Raw genomic sequence first — 23,136 nt, 5'->3', positions numbered from 1 at the left:
CACAACAGATCCTTGGGACCCTGGAAAAACAACAAGAAAAACAAAAACAAAAAAAACAATGAAGACCTCAGGAAACAAAAGAGTGGAGGAGGAAGGAGGACAAGACAGAAAAAGACTAAAACCACCTGCCTCTATTCATTACAGTACTTCTCACTTCTCAGAGCAACATTTTTGAGGGCTTCTATAGCAACGACCTCAAAAACAAAGGAGACATATGCAAGTTCAAGAAAATGAAATCAGTGTTTAATTACTAAATATTCTACCTCTAAAATTAAAGAAAAAAAGTTTAAATAATTCAGTTTGATTTGGTCTCATTAGTCTGATTTCCTAGTATTTAGCCTTAATTATGTGATACATAAGCCTTAATTATGTGGTACATATACAGTGCACTCTCTAAAGTTAAAGATCAGAACGGATACTGACTTAAATGATAAAATGTGTTAAATTATTAATGGTAATTAATCTTACAAAATAGGCATAATTAGTTTAAGTACTTTAGATATTATTCTTAATAGCATTACAAATAATATGACACAGTTTGATCATTTTAAAAGTAATTTATTGGGAAGAAAAGCAATGCAAGCAATGTTTTTTTTTTTTTTTTTTTTTTTCACTCAGGAGGGTGAAGGGATTGCTTGGTGCTGCAAAATATATCTAGCTGTCCTTGTTGAAAGGTGAGTTTGTTTTAACCCATTAAGTCCTGTGTCCTAAACAAAATGGGAATTTAATTTTAAAGAACATTTTTTTTCATGAATATAATCATCTTTACAAATAACAGTACCTATTCCATTAAGAGTTTTCGAATATTCTTTCATTCAGTGAGTTCTGGGTATTGTGCCATGAATTGTTTAGAATTGTTCAGTTTGTTTTTGTGTTTTCCCTTTTTATTGTTGAGTTTTTGTCTTCTACTGAGGTTAATTTAAATTTGTGGTTATTTAACTTTGATGCTAGACCAAAGCCTTCTGTTTTAACTCTTTCTTTCTACCTCTGAATGAATCTTCTATTGTCATTTAATGTCTAACATGGGGTTAAACTCTGAGAAGTTCTACAGGAATATACAAGGAATACAGTTTGCCTTTGAAGCAAAATTTTAAAATGGATGTTTCTTTATTGAATGGGAACATGCATGGAATCAGATAACTGCTCATCTCTCCCAACTGGAATTTAGTGATGAAGAATAAGATGATAAATTACACATCAGAAATCATACTACTTGCTCTCTAGATTTTACTACAATGTTCCCAGTCCAGGTTTAAAAATATCTTTACTGTCTACTATTGAGGAAAGCTTATATAATCCAACTGTAGAAACTTTTCTCAGAATGTAGCCCAAGAGAATGACCAGAAACATGATTTCATCCAATAAAATCCTGATGTTATTAGATTAACCCGTTACATATGAATCAGTCTTGAACTTTGACATTCTAAGATGCTACAATGGTTAAAAGTAAGTAAAGAATGCTATTGAGCATCTGTCTCTAAAATCATACAGGGAAAGTTTCTAATATTTGTTCTAATGACACCCTTCCACAATGTTCAAAATCAAAACAGCATTCTCCCCAGACACCACACTCAACATTTAATGTGTTTTTCAAAGCTACCATCACCAACATTTTGAGCCAACATCTTCCCAGTATTCAGACTCCCTAATTAGATGTAAAGCAGTGTTGATTTGATACTAATTCAAATTTGGTTCTACTGAATAAACACTGGTTAAGGACACAGATAAAGGTTGGCTCCTGAGTAGGAAGGCTGGCAAAAGTGGGGTCTGGAATTCCCTGGTGGTGCAGTGGTTGAGAATCTGCCTGCCAATGCAGGGGACACGGGTTCGAGCCCTAGTCTGGGAAGATCCCACATGCCACGGAGCAACTAAGCCCATGTGCCACAACTACTGAGCCTGTGCTCTAGAGCCCACGAGCCACAACTACTGAGTCCACATGCCACAATTACTGAAGTCTGTGTACCTAGAGCCTGTGCTCCACAACAAGAGAAGCCACCACAATGAGAACACGTGCACCACAACGAAAAGTAGCCCCGGCTCGCCGCAACTCGAGAAAGCCCGCGTGCAGCAGCGAAGACCCAAAGCAGCCAAAAATAAATAAATAAAATTTAAAAAAAATAAAAATAAAGTGGGGACTGTCAGGGAAAGGAAATCTCAGCACTGTCACAGTGTCTTACTGAGAGGACTCCAAGGAATACAGCAGTGATTTCCATACTTTTGAAAAATTTAAATCAATAATAGTAAACTTTCTTCAAATTAGATCTTGCATAGAATCTCGTTTGTAAAACAGATGAAACTGATATTTTAGAAGTCAGTGAGAACAATAAGGGTATTTCACTGAAAAAAGAAATATAAAATTGGATGTTACAGATGACATTGCTCCATTTCAAGAAAATCCACCCAGATAAAATATAACATGTTTTATTTATTTTTCAATAGGTGGCCTTGAGTCTCAGACTGCTCTTCAACTGATTTTCATAGTGTCACAAAAGAAACTTTCATCTGAGGTATGCAGAGAAGCAGTTGTTGGAACTGTTAGTTTCTGTGATTTTTGTTTCATCACATTTTATTGGGATCTATATGTTTATTTGTTGAGTGTTCTTATACAAAATATTCTTATTTTGAAACTCCTTATTTCATATTTCATATTGCTTAAGATATACATTACATCATACAATGGGCTCTTTATGAGGTCTGTGCTGAGAAATTCCTGTTTGAACTTCATTCCAAAGAAGAATGGTGGGTTTGAGCCTAAAAAAAAACTTATTAACATTGTAACCTGTGTAATTGCCAAGGCTTATTTTTTTATTTTGGCTGCAAAAAACCTTGGGGCCATCAATTATGGCCAAGTACTAAGTGTGTGTGTATGTCTTTATACCATAAAATTCTGGCCTCGTTGCCAGTGTTTTTCCTTAATAGTCTTTTGTATATTTTCCCATATTTTAAAATACGCTGCTGTCATATAATTTCACAAGTTATCTTAAATATTACCTGAAAAAAATTGTAGATCAGAGCAACATAAATAATCATTTCAAACCATCTGACTGTTTCTCCCAATGACTTTCCCACTTTTGAAGAACAAGACCACGTCTAATTCATTCTTGTATCTTCAGACCTAGGAAAGTGTTTGCCATTTAGAAGGATTGTTGAATTAATGAAAATACTAGTAATTCTATATCTCTATTTATAAAATTTCTATTTTATTCTGTTGCTTATTAATAAAAAATATATGGTGAAGGTTTTTAATAATGTGGTTCCTTTTTTACTCTGTAAACTTATTTACTGTTTCCCAAATTTGCAGATACCTGAGCATACCCTATGCTGTTTAATAATTATACTCTTGCATGCAATAAGACTTGCATTATTCATTGTCCTGGAATGTTTGTCTCCCATCTTATTAGTTTTAACCCAAATATCACTTCCTTTCTGAAGGCTTTTCTAACTCTGTCAGAAGTGTTCATCACTCTTCTCTTGAATTTGCAGTATAACTACCCTCAAAACTTTATATAATTTTTTAATCAAATTGTATATTAATTTTATGAATATAACTGTTTATCCTGAAAGTCTGTGATCTTTATAGGAGGTCACCTTTGTGTCTAACATATCATGAATGCTCAATAATTTTTACTAAATGTAAACTATTTAGCAAATTTAAAAACAACATTGACTATCAGTCCAATAGTTTTAGCTTAACAGCTTGAACTGTTAAAATAGTCCATATGTTTGGTATTATTTTCACTAACTTTGGCTAATTTCTAGTTTTATTTTCACTGTCAGAGATTCAGAGATGTCCGTGTTCTTTTCCTAAATTTAGAGATAACTGGTGTGATTAAATCTTTTATGTTTCTGAAAATTTTAGTAATGTTAGCAATCATCTTTAGGGATTGAAAACATTGTCAACATAAGACTAAATATACACATGCATATATAATATATATGTAGGTAGATAATTAAGCAGGAAAACAAGAAGCTAAACTGTATAATATTGGGAATTGTGCAGACAGAGCTGCAAATTCTTCTGGTGCTGCATACAATGCATGGAATTGGAATGTTTAGTAGCTGTGTGTTTGATACCTCTGTTTAAATTTGTAATACTTATTGATTTCTAAATATCTTCCTTGTCTGTTGCCTGGAATTAAATTGATGAAAGTTTCAGAATCAACATCATCAAAAGAAACTCCTGGATTTTTCATTCGTTTGCTTTTTTTTTAACCTCTGAAAAAGTTACTAAACAACCACAATTACATAGTGTTAAAGTTATAGCAATACATAGTTTTCATATTGGAATGCTTATGAGAGCTATTTGCACTTAATGAGAAAATATGTGTTAAAAGGACATTAAAACTGATTAACTGCATATCATTTTTATATTTATCATATTTCAATAGTATTTAATTGTTATGATATATGACAATAATCTCTATATAAAATATACTCATGGAAATTAATCATACTAATTTGATACCAGAATGTTGCCTGCATTGTCCAATTTAATAATCATAACATCAAAATGTTAGTGTAAAATAGACTCATTTCTCTTAGATATTTTCATTTTGGCTCTCTCCTACCTGATCCTTCCACTTGCCTATTAAACAGTAACATACTGACACCAAGATGTATGAAGAAAACATTTGAAGTCAATTCTTAATTCTATTTTCCCAAATTTCTCTCGTTTGTTGGAAATCAGACACAAATGCATTTAGTGCATTATTAATGAAAAATTTTAGGTAGTCCCAATACTTTAATGTTTTTTCCTTTCCTTTTCTTGCCTAATTTTAGGTTTTTAATGATTCATTTAATGAATTTCAATAACATGCTTACTTCCAAGTCCTTAGGAAATGAAAACATAGGTTTTTCCCGTATTTTTTTTACATTATTCATTCTTTTGGTAAAACTTTTATAATTCATATTTCAAAAGAGGAGAGAGAAAGAGAGAAGAGAAGTGAAGAAGAGAGAAAAGAAGAGAAGAGGAAAGGAAAGGGACACTCACTGGCCAGATTTTGGGCTTAGGAGAAAATCTAGCTCCAGTTAGGTGAGTGAACAGAAGTTGAAGATGCCCCAGAAAGGTGGGAGAAGCCGGGGATGGTTTGAATTCTATAGCAAAGTCAGAGTAAAAGTATTACTCTATCATAGGCTACTTCTGAACTAATTCAAAACATTCAGGACAACTTAGTGTGAATATATAACTCGCCAATTCTGTCAGTCCTTAATCAGCTTCCACTGTGCTACTCTGGGTGATGAATGTCTTTTGAATCTTAAGCACTGAGTTCCATCATAGTGGAAAGGAAGGAAACCTGTTATCTGACTGTAATAATCAGGTGAGTCTTCAATGGAAAATGTAGCCTTTGAGTTAGACCTGATAGACTTTTCACAAAGACAGACAGACTAGTATGATTTTTCTCCATGTCTTGAATACTCCATGTCAAGAGAGCAGAATGCTCAGGGAGAGGTAATAGGTAATTAGGAAGGTTTGGCTGACTATGTTTGATATACATTATAAGGATTTTGAAAGTTAGGAAATAATACTAATTTTGCAGGAGTTTACATGATTGGAATTTAATTGTATTAAATTTAGGGGCAATATTTTAAGTGATTTATAGCAAGGAACATCTGAAGGAGAGGCTAAAATAAGCCTAGTAGATAAGAAGAGCCTGTGGTATAGAGAAGTAAAAGTGGGTGGGGATCAAGCGAAATGAAGAGGCATAAAATGTTCTTGAAGATAGCTATTTTTAAAAAATTTATTTAACAGACTCAGTAAGTACTTATTTTCTGTTAGACACTGTTTTGAGCACTTATAAAAGTTAATTTATTTAATTTATAAAACTTATTCCTAAATATTGGCTAGAATGAGAAACAATTTTAAAATGACTACATGTTTGTGTGGTCAGAAGAGTCAACAATGAACGTCTAATGGAAATATAATTTAAAAAAATTGCTATCAGGTGACCTATAGTTTGTATGTTTAATGAGATAATCCATATGAAATAATTTAATAAATAGCAAAGCCTTGAACAAATGCCCAAGATATTATTGTTCTAATTATTCAAAATTGACCACAAACTTTAAAAAAATCATATTTGAATAAGCTTGAAGTCAGGCAGTAGATTATCAGAATTACAAGAGAACTAGTTAATATATAGCACTTGCATCTAGGCAACAGTAGAAAAAATGTTTTCATGATAACAGAGCTATATGGCCATTATTTGGAAAGTGTTATGTGACTATTTTCCATGTACTTCTTAGCATATTTTTGAGATGGAAAATCCATGGAATGCTCCATTTTCCTTTTTGCATTAAGAAGCCTTGCATAAGAAACTCATTGTGCCAGAGTGATAATTTTGCATAGTTGATAGTTTCCATGAATCATGAAACTACTTTCAACCCACACATCATTTGACCCTTCTCAGCTTGTACACACAATCCCAAAAGACAGAACTTGGATAAAATAAAGAAGTGCCAACCATGAAAAATTATTCTGGATTAAAGACAAAGACGAAGGAGTTATTTTGAGTGCTATATAAATGTACTACGTAACATGCAAAGCAAAACGATGCACCATATTAGGGTGCATGGAACAGAGTGCCAGAGTTAAGTAAGAAAATGAAACTCTGTGGATCTCCCAGTGGAATGAATCAGCTTAATTTTATTATTATTTTGTAAATGGTAAACATGCTAAGTTTTCTTTGGGCTTCTGTGTAAGTCAGTTTTCAATTTTATTAGCCATATAGTGTAGAAAAAAATATGGTCTAGACTTCTTGGAGAAAAATCTATTGTCTCCTTTAAAAATTTCTCATACTCTCATGATTTCAAATAGTATTTTTAAGCTTCATATTATTGAATATTTATCCATAGGTCTGGCCATTCCAAGATTTATAGATTTATACATTTAAACCTGCTCTAAACTTCCTGCTCAAAGTCCCATATATTCCTTAAGCTTAACATATTTTGAACTGAATTGATTATCTCCTCTGCACCCTCACTGACCCATAGGCCAACCCCCAAATTTCTTCCTCTTTTTCTGATTTGGCAGCATGGGAAAGCCTGAAACTTAGGAATTTTCCTTGACTCTGACTCAGTCTTGCATCTCTTAATGAAAAGTTGTTGATTTTACCTCCTAAGTATCTCTTTCCTGCCCCACTGTCATCCATGTACTCAGTATCTCTCTCCCGGCTATTAAAATAGCCTCTGAATTGATCACCGGACACCATTCTCTTCCAAATCAAATTAGTTTTTCAGATTGTCATCAAAGTGATAATGCTAAAATGCAAATTGGCTGTATAACACTTAAATTTTCTCCGTTGTTTCCTAATGCCTAGATTATAAATCTAAGCTCATTGTTTGCTGCTGTACTACACATGTTTATCTCCCAACTTTAACAAACTCTCAGAAATGTGTTTGATAAAGAGTGTCAGTAGGACCAGGGGGGTCTATTCAAGATAATGTGTAGGGTGAGTTGATCTGAGAAGTGAAGTGAAAATTTAGGAAGAGACTCAAACATGCCACATTTATTGGCACATATTTATAAGCATTAAGTAGGTAATAGGTGCTGAGAACATAAAGACTGGTAAGACAGGGTCTTTGTGCTTGAGTTGTTGCTGGTCTCCTATGAGAGACATTTAAACTACAAATCTATTTTTGAACAGGTTAGGAGGTGGCACCTGGGCAGAATCTTGAAAGACAATGAATGAGGTGTTATTTTAAATAAGTAAAGAAGAAAGGGCTTTTAATCAGAAGAAACATTGTGTCACAGGTACAGAGACTAACAAGATCATACTAGATTCTAAAAACTATAAAAAATTTAGGCTACACAGGAGTGTTATACAGCAATACAGACAAGATAAGCAGAGGCTGAAACATAAAGGTCCTTGATTCTCGTTGTGCAACGACTGAACTTTGTAATTCAGGTAGTGGGATGCTTTTAGTATATGTTTACTTTTCTGAGGTTAGGGTGCATAAATACAAAAAATTTAAAAAGTATATGTAAAGTACAAATAAACAGCACCATATTAACACCACTTTAAATGTATGATAAACAGGGGTGACTTGATTAGCTCTGCATTTATAGAGAGTCTTCCAATCTAGGGACAAGATAAAAGGGAACTAAATCATGCAGAAAGCACACTGATTTGGAAGCTACTGCTATAATCCAAACAAGACATACAAAGAGCCTGATGGAATGGAGACAAGAGCATGTATTTGGAGATATTTAAGTGGTAGAATTGATAATATTTGATATTTGATCAAGGAAGTTAAATGAATGGAAAATACATTCCGTTCTAGTACAGCAGAACTAGAAAAATGAAAGAAAATTGATTTCTCTGCAATGGTGTAAACAGAATCGTTCTAGGTAAATTGCACAAATGAAGGACCAAGACCAACTATACATTTATATGCTGTCATTAAATGTTTATTTGGGTGGATTAAATCCATTTAATGTGGTTAGGATGTAAAAAAGTAGTTATCTCAGTCATGCGTATACAAACAACAACAACAAAAACTAAAAAGGAGATACAACATTCAGTTTTCAGAAATTTCAGTGTAAACAACACACTTTTTCTGATTTGAGACACAAGGAGCTATACAGTATATAAGTTGTTTATTTTTTCTGTATATGATTATAATAGTCCTTTGACGTTGGGAAGCTGTATCCTAAGTTATGGATATTGGTTCTAAACACCCTTAGGTTTTCAATATTCACCACTACTCCTACCCCTGTCTATTATTTATGGACAGAAAAGAGTCAATGAAGGCGAAGCAATGTTAAAAAGATAGAACATAAAGGGAAAAAAAAAAAAGCTAGAAGTGACCTGAGAATCTACTCAGTTAAATTTGCTGAGCTTGATTTAAACCTTCAAACTAATTTTAAAAGGAGGCATTCTTCATTATTCTAACCTCAAATTCTGAATGTAATTAAGCTTAAAATTAAGCTTATAATATGATTAAGTTTTAATGGAATAGTTTCCAGATTTTTCTAGGCCTGCATGTTTTTTTTAACCTTAATTATTCTTCTGTTTAGAAGTTTAATTGTGTAAATTTACGACTTGAGCAACTTTATTTCAACAAAAACACATGGTGTATTGGGTATCCAAGTTTTCTGTCCAACTTTTCTTTTATCTTTTATTACTAATATGTTTACCGTTAACTAGGGAGTTAAATATTCAGCTCCTCTTTGTTCTATGCTAAAAACAAAACTGGGGGAAAGTTAGATTGTAATTATTTTAAAGAGAAGCTGAGATCCCTAGTGAAATCTAGAAGCTAGGAAAGTTGATTTGTGAGGGCCATGGGTATGCGTGAGAGCTGTACAGAATTAATCCAATGAGGAAATTTGAATCATGCTTCAAGGCAAAGGATGCCTGTGAACCAATCATTACATAAAGACGTTTTTGTTGCCCCATGCCTTTGGCTTCTTAGTGAGGTTGTTCTTTTGGCAAATGATCTATCTTAATATTACACAAGGAAGCTTTGTGTGGGGCAGTGTATCATCAGAGATCTCTTGTTCTATAATAATGTAAGGAAAAGAATGTGGGTCCAAAGTAAAAATCGTATTCCCTTGTGACATATATGTAAAAGTAATAGTGAGAAGCAACCACTTAAAACAAATACTAGAATTACAGACACTCAACATCTTTGTAAGGTTATCTTCAAATGACGTCTTATAATGTCAATAAGAACATCAATAATAGAGAATATGTGTTAAGTGCACTATATGTGCCAGTCATTGTACTAAGTAATTTTTATGGATTATTTCACTTACTCCTTATATCTACCAAAAAGATTGGTTTTGTTATTATTCACAGTTCCTAGATAAAAGAACTGAGGCTTTGATATGTTAAAATTTTAGCCACAGTCATACTTCCTGATCCAGAATTTCAACTCAACTCAAATGATTTAAGATACGATACTTAAAACCACCATCCAATATTTCCTTCCAATAGTGATATAAATTTTGGTTCCTCAAGTAATGCTTAATGTTATGTGGTAAAGAGTTTTGTTTACTATTACGTTAAGTTAGATCTATGACAAGCTGAAAGAAATTTTGATACATTATCTGCCTGTCTCATATTGTCAACATTTCTAAATTGTATTTGAATCATGGACTTTTTTTTTAGAGTCCATAGATCACTAGGAAGTATATGGACGTGACTTAGGGGACCAATGACCCTATAAAATTATATCTTAAATTTCCTGTACCTGCGGTTTGCTATATTTTTCTGGTAAGTGAGAACATTGCTTCTTCAGAATTTTAAGCTGTATATGACTCTCCAAACATTTAGGAACCATTAGTCAGATATTTTGTACTCTGAAAGTAAAAGAAATCTAAAAGTAACACTTTAACAAGCAAAAGGTAGAAATGAAGTGATCTCTGAATTTAAATAGGAGCAGTGACAGTCAGAAGTGTATAAATGTTTAGATTAAATGTCACTAGGAAACAGTGATTTTAAAAATCATTTGTAAGAGAGTGTTACATCTATGTGATTTTGACTTGTTATGCAGTATCAAACCCAGTTACAATACTATTTTTCAAATTTATTTATGTCAAATATGAATGACTATTTCAAATTCTCTTAATATGAATCTATCAAATCTGTTCTAAATTTTGGCATACAGTCATGTGGATTAGCTGTTTTTATTCTATTTAGCCATCATTTTCATTTAAAAATAAATGTATTTGCATGGTAAGTATTTTTTGTTTTATTTTTTGTGTTTTTTTTGTGCTGCACAAACATAATTTTTTATTTGCTATGTGGAATAAACACTGGGGAAGGAAGCCACAAAAGTTAGAGACACCAGTTAAGAGGGTGTTGTATTACAAGGGTACAAAATAATAGGAAAGGACAATTACAGAGGTAATTTAAAAAAAAAAATTCAGGAAATTGTGTTTCTTTCTAATTGATAGACTTCCAAGAATTTTTTTAACATCTTTATTGGAGTATAATTGCTTTACAATGTTGTGTTGGTTTCTGCTGTATAACAAAGTGAATCAGCTATATGTATACATATATACCCATATTCCCTCTCTCTTGCATCTCCTTCCCACCCTCCATATCCCACCGAGCTGATCTCCCTGCGCTTTGTGGCTGCTTCCCACCAGCTATCTATTTTACATTTGGTAGTGTATATATGTCCATGCCACTCTCTCACTTCGTCCCAGCTTACCCTTCCCCCTCCCTGTGTCCTCAAGTCCATTCTCTACATCTGTGTTGTTATTTTTGTCCTGCCCCTAGGTTCTTCAGAACCATTTTCTTTTTTTAGATTCCATATATATGTGTTGGCATAGTGTATTTGTTTTTCTCTTTCTGACTTACTTCACTCTATATGACAGACTCTAGGTCCAACCACCTCACTACAAATAACTCAATTTCATTTATTTTTATGGCTGAGTAATATTCCATTGTATATATTCGCTACATCTTCTTTATCCATTCATCTGGCAGTGGACACTTAAGTTACTTCCATGTCCTGTCTATTGTAAATAGAGCTGCAGTAAACATTGTGGTACATGACTCTTTTTTTTTTTTTTTTTTTTTTTTTTTGCGGTACACGGGCCTCTCACTCCTGTAGCCTCTCCCGTTGTGGAGCACAGGCTCCGGACGTGCAGGCTCAGCAGCCATGGCACACGGGCTCAGCCGCTCCGCGCCATGCGGGATCCTCCCTGACCGGGGCACGAACCCGTAGCCCCTGCATCAGCAGGCGGACTCTCAACCACTCCGCCACCAGGGAAGCCCTGACTCTTTTTGAATTATAGTTTTCTCAGGGTATATGCCCAAGTAGTGGGATTGCTGGGTTGTATGGTACTTCTATTTTTAGTTTTTTAAGCAACCTCCATAGTGTTCTCCATAGTGGCTGTATCAATGTACATTCCCACTAACAGTGCAAGAGGGTTCCCTTTTCTCCACACCCTCTCCAGCATTTATTTTTTGTAGATTTTTTGATGATGGCCATTCTGACCTGTGTGAGGTGATACCACACAGTAGTTTTGATTTGTATTTCTCTAATGATAAGTGATGTTGAGCATCCTTTCATGTGTTTGTTGGCAATCTGTATATCTTCTGTGGAGGAACGTCTAGTTAGGTCTTCTGCTCATTTTTGGATTAGGTTATTTGTTTTTTTTTTTGATATTTAGCTGCATGAGCTGCTTGTATATTTTGGAGATTAATCCTTTGTCAGTTGCTTCTTTTGCAAATATTTTCTCCCATTCTGAGGGTTTTCTTTTCATCTTGTTTATGGTTTCCTTGGCTGTGCAAAAGCGTTTAAGTTTCATTAGGCCCCATTTGTTTATTTTTGTTTTTATTTCCATTTCTCTAGGAGGTGGGTCAAAAAGGATCTTGCTGTAATTTATGTCATGGAGTGTTCTGCCTATATTTTCCTCTAAGAGTTTTATAGTGTCTGGCCTTACATTTAGGTCTTTAATCCATTTTGAGTTTATTTTTGTATACAGTGTTAGGGAATGTTTTAATTTCATTTTACAAGAAGCTGCTAGACTCTATTACATGATGTTTGTATTATTTTACATTTCCCACAGAACTGCATGAGAGTTCCAGTTACTCCACGTCCTCATCAACACTTGGTATTTTCAGTCTTTATAATTTTAGTTTTTCTTGTATGTTTGTAGTGGAATCTCACTGTGGTTTTAATATAAATTTCCCTGATTACTAATGATGTTGAGCATTGTTTCTTGTATTCATCATCCATTTGTATATAACCCTTTGTGAAGCTACTGTTCAAATCATTTCAACACTTTTAATTAGATTATTTACCGTTTTATGACTGATACATTTTATATTTTAGATACATGCTCTTTGACAATTTATATGTTGTGAATATTTTATTTTGCTCTGTGGCTTCTCTTTTCATTTATTTAATCATGTCTTTCTAGGAACATAATATTTTAATTTTGATGGTTCACAGTTTATCAATATTTTTCTTTTATAGTTCCTACTTTTTGTATTCTAAGAAATCATTGCCTAATCCAAGTTTGCAAAGATTTTCTACTGTTTTCTTCTATAACTTTTCTACTTGTGACTTAGTAATGTTTAAGTCTATGTTCTTAAGATTAAATGTGTGTTGTGTGAATTAAATATTGAGATTCATATGCATATCCAGTTGCTCCAAGACTGTTGAAAAGACTGTACTTTCTTCATTGAATTGCCTTGTGCTTTTTTCAAAAGTGTTATAACTGTGAGTCTTTTTCTATAATCTATTCTGTTCTGTTGACTAATGTATCTATTATAACAATAACACACTATCTTGATTACTATAGCATTGTCATACGTCTTCCAAAATTCTTCCTTTTTTTTTTGCGGCACGCAAGCCTCTCACTGTTGTGGCCTCTCCCGTTGCAGAGCACAGGCTCCGGACACACAGGCTGCGCAGCATGTGGGATCTTCCCGGACTGGGGCATGAACCCGCGTCCACTATATCGGGAGGCGGACTCTCAACCACTGAGCCACCAGGGAAGCCCTCTTTTTTTAATATATAAATTTATTTATTTATTTTTGGCTGTGTTGGGTCTTCATTGCTACACATGGGCTTTCTCTACTTGCGGCGAGCGAGGGCTACTCTTTGTTGCAGTGTGCGGGCTTCTCATTGTGGTGGCTCCCCCTCTTGTGGAAAGCTGGTTCTAGGCATGTGGACTTCAGTAGTTGTGGCACTTGGGCTCAGTAGTTGTGGCTTACAGGCTCTAGAGCACAGGGTCAGTACTTGTGGCACACTGGCTTAGTTGCTCTGTGACATGTGAGGTCTTCCCAGACTAGGGCTTGAACCCATGTCCCCTGCACTGACAGGCAGATTCTTAACCACTGCGCCACCGGGGAAGTCCCCAAAATTCTTTTTTAAAACTGTTTTTGGTTATTCTAGGTTATTTGCATTTCTACATAAACTTTAAATTCAGAGCCTAATCAATTCTACAAAAAAAATCTTTTGGAATTTTAATTGTGATTGCAATGAATCTAGAGATCACTGTCAGAAAGATTGATATCTTAACAGTATCAAGTCACCCTGTCCTTGAACTAATAATTTTTGCAACTGTTTCTTTCAACCTGAAAACTTTATATATATATGTATTTTCTTTAGAGTTGTTTCTTTAGATCATTCATTCAATTATAGAGAGCTCTTTCTAGTTCTTTCCTTTTCAATATTTGTTTATCCTCAACTTTAAACTTGAAGGATCTCAAAGCACTCTACCACAACTGCAAAAAAGAAAAAAGTCTATGTCAGGGCAGGGAGGAATTGGTCTCTTCAAAATTATAAAACTAAAAGGTCATCTTCCACATCACACTCCTCCTCACCAGGTGAGCAAGATGGAAGCTCTACTCCAGGTGGATGCAGCCAAGATAAAGCTCCCTCTCACCCCAGCGTTCAGTCTAGGGCTACGATTTCTCCTAGGAGTGCCAGACCAACAGCATTTCTAACCACCCTACCAAACTTGATGAGGCAGAAACTCTATTCTAGACAAGAGCAGTAAAGAGGTCTCAGTCTCTGTTCATCCAGCCCCACTTGTAGGACAGAAGCTCTACTCCAGGTGTGACAGGCTGAGAATACAGAACCCTCATTGTTATCACTACAGCTCACTCATAGGGCAATGGATCTCACACTGGGAAAGGTAAGCTCAGAAGACCAGAGGCTGCTACCTCCACCCAATGCCTCACTGATAGAATAGGGTTTTCACTCTGAGAAAAACAGGCTGCTGTCCCCATGCCAATTCTGGAGCAATGATGCAGAGGAACTGTCCAGGGGAAAAGGCAGGATGCAAGAACAGAGAGTTCCATGACTCTCCCTAAGGGAACTGATTCTACTTTGAATAGAGTGGGAGGAAGTTCAAGCCTAAGAAGACTGTGTCAAAAACAAGGAAGGTTTTGGTGGAAAGCAATTAAGAGGAGGCTTGTAGATTTATGAAAGCAACAAGGAAAACAGTAGACCAGTTAGAAGTTTCGCAGAGAAAGAGGTAAGAAGTGTCCTCATGGGAATGTTCATAGCAGCACTACTTATAATAGACAAAAAAGGGAAACAACTCGTGTCCAATAACTGATAAATAAATGTGGTATATCCATACAATAGAATTTTATTTGACAATAAAGATAATAAAGATACATGCTGCAACATTAATAAACCTTGAAAACTTTGTGCTAAGTAAAAGAAGTCAGTTACATAAGACCACATATTGTATAATATATATATATTGTATAATTCCATTTACATGAAATGTCTAAAATAAGCAAATCTATAGAGACAGAAAGTAGATTAATGGTTGCTTTGGTCCGGGTTGGAGGTGGGGTGATGTGAAGTGGATACTAATGGGTGTGGGGTTTCTTTCTTGCATGATTAATATGATATAAAATTGCTGTGATGATTTTTGTACAACTCTGAATATTGAATTGTGCAATGTTAAGTGGGTGAATTGTATATGAATTATATCTCAAAAATGCTTAAAAATCAAATTATAATATAATAATAGAATTGGAGATTTTAGAAGGAAAGACAAAGTGGTTTAAAATTTTTGCTTATATTTGTGTGTTATGGAACGAATGTTTGCCCCTGCTCAATATATGTGCTAAAATATAATGCCCAATATGATAATATTTAGAGATGGGGCCTTTGAGAAGTAATTAGATAATGAGGGTGGAGGTCTCATGAAAGGGATTAGTGCTCTTAGAAAAATGCCAGAGAACTAGCCCACCTGTGAGTGTAAAAGCTCACTCAGTGAGGATACAGGAAGTCAGCTGTCTGCATCCCAGAAGAGGGTTCTCACCAGAACGCAACAATGCTGGTAGAACTGTGAGAAATAAATTTCTGTTTTTGATAGGGAATATAGTTTATGGTATTTTGCTATAGCAGCTGAGCTTTTAAAGAAAATTCTCTCCTAAATCATGCTACTGAGAAGATAAGTTAACTCTAATAAAGCAAAAAAAAAAATGTATATATATATATATATATATAAAGGTGACCCATTTAAGAGAGGATTTGGGTAGGTCATTTAGATTCCGTCTGTAGATTGGTTCTTAACCTAAAAAAGAAAAGAAGCTTACACATTAGCTCCATTTAACAGAGTACAAGGTCAAAGTCTTATCTATTTTTAAAAATCATATTTGTCCGTAAAATCTCAGAAAGATAGCTTGTATGTTGTTAATGGTGAAGGAAGGAGTAGATTCAGTGGCCAAATTAGGATTTAGAATGCTTGTATATACTTTTCCATCAGCCAGGACTAAAGAGTATTGAATAAACCTTATTTTTCTGAAAAGACATTTAATCTAAAAATTTTAATTAAAATTTAATAAAAATTTTAATAATATTCTCTTTTTAATAGGAAACCTACTCAAATACTATCAAAATTTTCCTGGCATTTGTCATTCTTATAATATTTTCAGTTTGAATCATCATTCTTTTAAAATTTTATTCAAAAAAATATATAACATACTTCTAACAGTTGACCTGCCCTCCGTGTTCTACCTAGTACAGCGTTAAAACATAGACATATCTTTTATGAAGACATTAACCTCCTGATGCTATGCCTTGTCTCACCCACCCTCATTGGCTCTCTGTTGTCATAGAGCAATAGTTTACAAACTGAAATTCATATAACGTTGAGTTGCACAAGTGACCCATTTGAGTATTTAAAAAATATTAGACTTACATTTATTTTGCTTTGTAATCTCATTCTTTTTTTATACCTTTATTATTTTTAAAATTTTATTGAAATATAATTGATTTACAATGTGTTAATTTCTGTCCTACAGCAGAGTTATTCAGTTATACATATATATATATATATACTTTATCATATTCTTTTCCATTATGGTGTATCATAAGATATTAAATATAATTTCCTGTGCTATACAGTAGGAACTTGTTTTTTAATCCATCCTATATATAATAGTTTGCATCTGCTAATCCCATACTCGCAGTCCTTCCCTCTCCCCACCCCATCCCACCTTGGCAACCACTAGTCTGTTCTCTATGTCTGTGAGTCTGTTTCTGTTTCATAGAAAAGTTCATTTGTGTTGTATTTTAGCTTCCAGATATGTGATATCATATCGTATTTGTCTTTCTCTTTCTGACTTTCTCACTTAGTGTGATCATCTCTAGGTCCATCCATGTTGCTGCAAATGGTATTATTTCATTCTTATTTACTTTATTTATTTTCAATATTTTTCCATTGTATACATATACCACATCATCTCTATCCATTTATCTGTCGATGGACATTTAGGTTTGTTTCCATGACCTAGCTATTGTAAATAGTGCTGCTATGAACATAGGGGTACATGTATCTTTTCAAATTATAGTTTTGTCTGGGTATATGCCCAGGAATGGGATTGCTGGATCATAGGGCAACTGTATTTTTAGTTTTTTGAGGAACCCGAATACTGTTTTCCATAGTGGTTGCACCAATTTACATTCCCACCAACGGAGTACGTTCCCTTTTCTCCATACTCTCTCCAGCATTTATTATTTGTAGACTTTTTAGTGATGGCCATTCTGACTGGTGTGAGGTGGTACCTCATTGTAGTTTCGATTTGTATTTCTCTAATAGTTAGAGATGATGAGCATTTTTTCATGTGCCTATTGGCCACCTGTATATCTTCTTTGGAGAAATGTCTCCTTAGGTCTTCTGCCCATTTTTCGATTGGATAGGTTTTTTTATTTGTTTGTTATTGAATTGTATGAGCTGCTTACATATTTTGGAAATTAAGCCCTTGTTGGTTGCATCATTTACTAATATTTTCTCCTGGTCCATAGGTTGTCTTTTCATTTTGTTTGTGGTTTCCTTTGCTGTGCAAAACCTTATAAGTTTGGGTCCCATTTGTTTATTTTTGCTTTTATTTCTCTTGCCTTGGGACACTGACCTAAGAAAACATTGGGATGATTTATGTCAGAGGATATTTTGCCTATGTTCTCTTCTAGGAGTTTTATGTTGTCATGTCTTATATTTAAGTTTTTAAGCCATTTTGAGTTTATTTTCTTTTATGGTGTGAGGGTGTGTTCTAACTTCATTGATTTGCATTTGGCTGTCCAACTTTCCCAATACCGCTTGCAATCTCATTCTTTTAAATATCTGTTTACCTATGTTTTATAATGTACCTATTATATTGGGGGATACTAGAAATTAGTGGATGAGGAAGGGGAGCAGGGAGGGATGTTAGAAGTCCTGTATGGCACAGTCCCAATCAGTGAAGTTTTTTCCTGAGTTCTGTATCACTTTCAAAAGAATCACTAGATAGTAGCTTGGTGAAAAGATGACAACTGAATTTCATTTTCCAAGTAAGTAAAAGGTCTTTTTCTTTTACAGTTTTGTTGTTGCTGAAGTTTTTCAGAAATGTAGCCCTATGCAAATTGAGGGAAAAATTTTAAAACTTCACCATTTAGGAAAATTACATCACTTGTAACAACCATGTTAGTGGTATTTATGTTGCCAATTCAACACACCTGAATCAGCCTGCATTTATATGTGATTCTATCTTTAGTGATTCAGGTCCAAGCATCTGAATTCTTTATTATGTCTTCTAATGCACTCACATCTGGGCATTTATGTCTTGAAATTTTCTTCTTTATATTAAAGTTGTTTTTTGTAGTTAAGTATATGGATAAGTTATATTATCTATAAATTTTATTTTTAAATAGTGAAGTGAAGATTATATCTTTATACTATTTCATATATATGCATATGTGTGTGCATATACTATTCATATATAAGAAATATATATTTTTTATAAAAATGGGTCTTTGGGGCAGACAGAGTTGAGATCACCACTCTATGGGCTGATAACCATGTAATCTGTGGGCTTCAGTGCCTCCCATCAGTTTGCCATTCCTACGTCAGACTTTGCAACTTCTCTACTCTATATGTTCTGCTTTCACCACACCGTACTGGCTGATCATGATTTCCAAATGCGCCATGGATTGTGGTGCCTATCCTTATTCCTTTCCTCCATCTCCTTTTTCTGAAAAATTTATAATCCGTTTTATAATACTCTGCTCAATCAGAACACCCTTAGCCAGAGTTTATTTCACTCATTCCTGAACTACTGTATAATTTTGTCCTTATCTCCAAAACAACATTCCAATTTCTATCTTCCCAGTTAAACTGTAAACTTCTAAAGGGCAGGGGTGATGTTTCTTTTTCATTCCTCGAGGGCAAGGATTGTGTTGTATTTATTTCTATCAGCACTTGGTTGCCTAAAAGAATGTTTTTTGATTATTCACTAGTCAATATAATTTTCTTTCTCAATGAACTAAATAACAAATATAAACAGCTTAATGCATGACGTTGATTTGAATTTTTGCATTTTCAGCCCCCTTACACACACACCAAGAGTTAAATGTTTATGGACACACAGTCCTAACCTCTGTTTGAGCCCCAGTGGCCTTACCTGCCAGGCTTCCTCCAGCACCTGCCACCACTGTCGTATTTTTGCACATATTCTCTCGTGGCTCCAGCCATTGTCCCAAAGTAATGCCAATTTCTCATCAATTCTTCCTCTTTACATCTTGAAACAGAATTAAAAAACAGTCAAAACATTAGGAAAAATACTATCTCTTTGTCAGCATGTTTTCTCCAGCGATTTTGATTCCTGTGATTGAATTACCAGTCCGCCATCCAGGCATTCTTAACACCCAAGTTAGTTACTTCCCAAATCAACTATTGGGCCACTTCTTCCCATAATACCAAAGTTGGCAAACAGCCTTTGAACTTGAGAAACATCTCATGTATGCAAAGCCACGCACTCTAATTAATGGGGGGAAATAAAATGGAGGTTTTTCACAAATACACTTTTCATTAACAAATAAGTTGTGGAAGGCAATAGAAATTGTTTTACTTTAGCATCTTTATTTTCAAAAGATATTACATAAGGGTTTACAATTATTATGAAACATAGAAGTTTACTGAATTTAAATTTATGTAATAAATAAATGTGCTTACAAAATTCAAATGATAGCTAAAAAACTCAGTCAGAATAGAAGCAAAACTGATTACTATATAAAGAGCGAGTCAATGTTATGCAATAAGTGATGGTTTACTTGTTTACTGATTATCTTAGTGTAACTGGAAAGTACTACTAGTTTGGTTTCAGTAAATAAACAAAGGAATGGACTATAGAGGGTCCTGTATTAAAATGAGAAGACAGATTTATAAGAACAGCATACTAAATCTTGAATATGATCTTTGAAAATATTTCTATAGGTAAAATTCTATGAGTCTTTCCCAGCTATGTTTCTGCCAATAGAAATACAATCTATGGTTTAGAAGAAGGTGTCCTTGTGAACTTCCCTGTAAATTTCCTTTAACAGAATCCTCTGTTCTTACTAGTAAAATAAGAGATTATACTTTTGTAATAAAATTTCACTCTAAAGATTAAATAAAATTTGTATTAAATGTGACAATAAACTTCTCTGTCTGAATACTTAATATTGAAATAACCCATAATATATAAATTCTCTAAGAAATTGCAAACTATAAATAATTTTCCAAGTCTGAAAATTATTTCCAGAAACTTTTTATCCTTGGAGACCAGAATCATATAAGAAGATACATCCTTTAGGTCCCGTGCACCCTCCCTCCTTCTCTTCCTTTAAATACTGAAATGTTTTCTTTAATATTTCTGTGTGGAGATTTAAGCTTCAGTTTCAACCATTAATATTATGCTAGAAAAAAATAGTATTTATAGGATTTAGAGCTGGAAAAAAATAGTAGAAACCATATACTTTAATACAACCTTGGTGTTTTATTAATTCTAAATGAGTTCTAAAATTATGATGAATTTCTAGGGCACTCACCAAAGTAGTACTAGAATCTGGGTTTCCTTACAATACTGGAGTCTTCTAATAATTGCAAGAAGTTGAAACGCTTGTGTTACAGTTCTGGTTGGAGCATTTTTGAAGGAAAATGAAATTATTATTTTTCTCTCTTCTTTATCCTTCTCTTTTTCTAAACTTCATAATCAATCTTTCTTCTACATGTCTCCGAAAAACAAGTTATCTATTTCCAGTAAAGCTACATTTGATGTCAGGACTTCCTCAACAGCCAGTCACAAATGCCCTTTGTAGTAGTTGGTAATTTAATTCACCCTTTTATCAGTCAAGTTCAGCAGCTAATATTTGACAAGCAGGGATTACAAACCTGGGTAGCTTTTGACATACACAATTTACTAGCCAGAATCCCAAATCAATGACTTTGAAACTGAATCTTGCTGCTGGTGTATATTTCTATGGTTGCATAGAGTTTTTAAAAGTTGAATTTGAATGCTTTAATTAAGGGCAGACTTACCAGTGTGTCACAGTTTCTACATACCCTATTACTTCTGTGTGTGACATTTGGTGTTCAGTTTATGTTATGGTTATGGAACTGAAACCAACATGAATATTGCTTTGTGTTTGTTTCATTTTGTTACTGGAGAGGAGGGTGCATGGATGTTTTCTTCTCATAACGATAGTGTTTGGGAAGGATGAAGACAGTCATCAGACTAATAGTGCCACTGATGCTTCAAAGACAAAATCTTCGCACTTGATTCAGGAAACCTTAAAGACCATAAAACATTGTTAACTGTACATAATATTGTGACACATTTCATATCCCTAATTCACTAAATAGAAGGTGGCATAATATCTATTAGTGTGATTAAGTGGGTCAGTTTCTAAATACAATCTTACTTAAAGCTGCTTTTACATGTCTTTTAAAAATGGTTGATTATAGAATTAAAAAAAACCCCAAAACATTAAGACAGTTAATTAGTATTTTAGTATACATCTTTGAGTATTAGAATTAACTTTTTGTAATAATGATTTTAATTAGAAACACAGTAGTAATATTTTGGTTAGTATTTCATGATATCAATAAAAATATTGCATTGTCTTTTCCCATAAATGCAATGACAAACAGCAAATGGTAAAGATTTTACAAGCTAATTGAATGTCATTAATGAGGGCTATAAAATATATATAAATTGTAGTTTCACTTAGTTTTGGAGAATGATTATATTTGACCACAATGGTTAAAAGACTTAGACTTACAAATAATGCTTAATATGAGTTTTCTTATGAGAAATTTGGCATGAAAATTAAATATGGCCTGAATAAAAGAGTCAAAAAATTATTTTGCAAATTTTGCTTCAAATATGCTTCCTCTGCAAATGTATTAGAAATCAAAATCAAATAAATTAAAACTTTTCTTTTCAACCAACATTAACAGCTAATGATTAATCTGAATCTGAATGAGCATGACAAATTGGAATCTTATTTGCAGTCAAAATTATGAAAATCAATGCTGCATGTTCTAAATATTATTCTTCACTGACTAGGAAAATGTGACCTTTGTTTTGGGTTTATATAAAATATATTATAATTGTTCATACAGTTTTATGAAGAAAGACTTTTCCATTTTAAAGTATTAGATAATTTTAGTAATCATATTGACAATAAGTGGTTTATCACTTTTCATAATATTCTCAACATTTGTCAACATCTATTTAATTTTATTTAATTATTTTAATATTTGATAATTTGCTTATCCTTTCAAAGTGTGAAATATACAAATATGCCATTTTATTTTTTCCAATGGAATAGAGCTTTAAATTTGTATTTTCCTTTTTAAAAAAAAAACACTTCTATTGTGTATTGGATCTAAAACAATGGTTTTATTAATATTAATACAGTCATGGATTTTTTTGTGTGTATTTCAAAATTTATATTCTCCATCACAACACTAAGAAAAAAATATCTGTCCCTCCGCCGGACTACTGTTAGTTTGATGATTATACTAATATTAACTGCTTCACTTGAGTAAGCAAAGAAGAAGTAAAATACCAGTCAGACCAGCTGTTAATTCACAGAGTGTTGTACTATGCTTATTAAAAATACCCAAAAGATGTACCTTTGTGGTTCAGTCTTTTGAATTAGAATCAGAATATTAATCATGCCTCAGGCCTAAATTAAACATTGGAAGGCCCCTTAAGAATTTTCACCAAATTTTCTTGGATTTTTCTTTATTGGGTCTTCCTGGACTCTGTTTAGCTCTGTAATTGCTTTGCTCCTTTGTTGATAGGTTAAAGCACAATGTGATTTTCTCCATGTCATAATATTTAAGAGGACGGCTCAATGGTCTACTCCAAGTTGCAAAGTGCAGCTGAGACACTGATTTATAAC

Source organism: Mesoplodon densirostris, chromosome 8 (assembly GCF_025265405.1).
Source record: "Mesoplodon densirostris isolate mMesDen1 chromosome 8, mMesDen1 primary haplotype, whole genome shotgun sequence".
In the NCBI taxonomy this organism is placed as follows: Eukaryota; Metazoa; Chordata; class Mammalia; order Artiodactyla; family Ziphiidae; genus Mesoplodon; species Mesoplodon densirostris.
Note: the sequence above shows the minus strand (reverse complement) of the source record.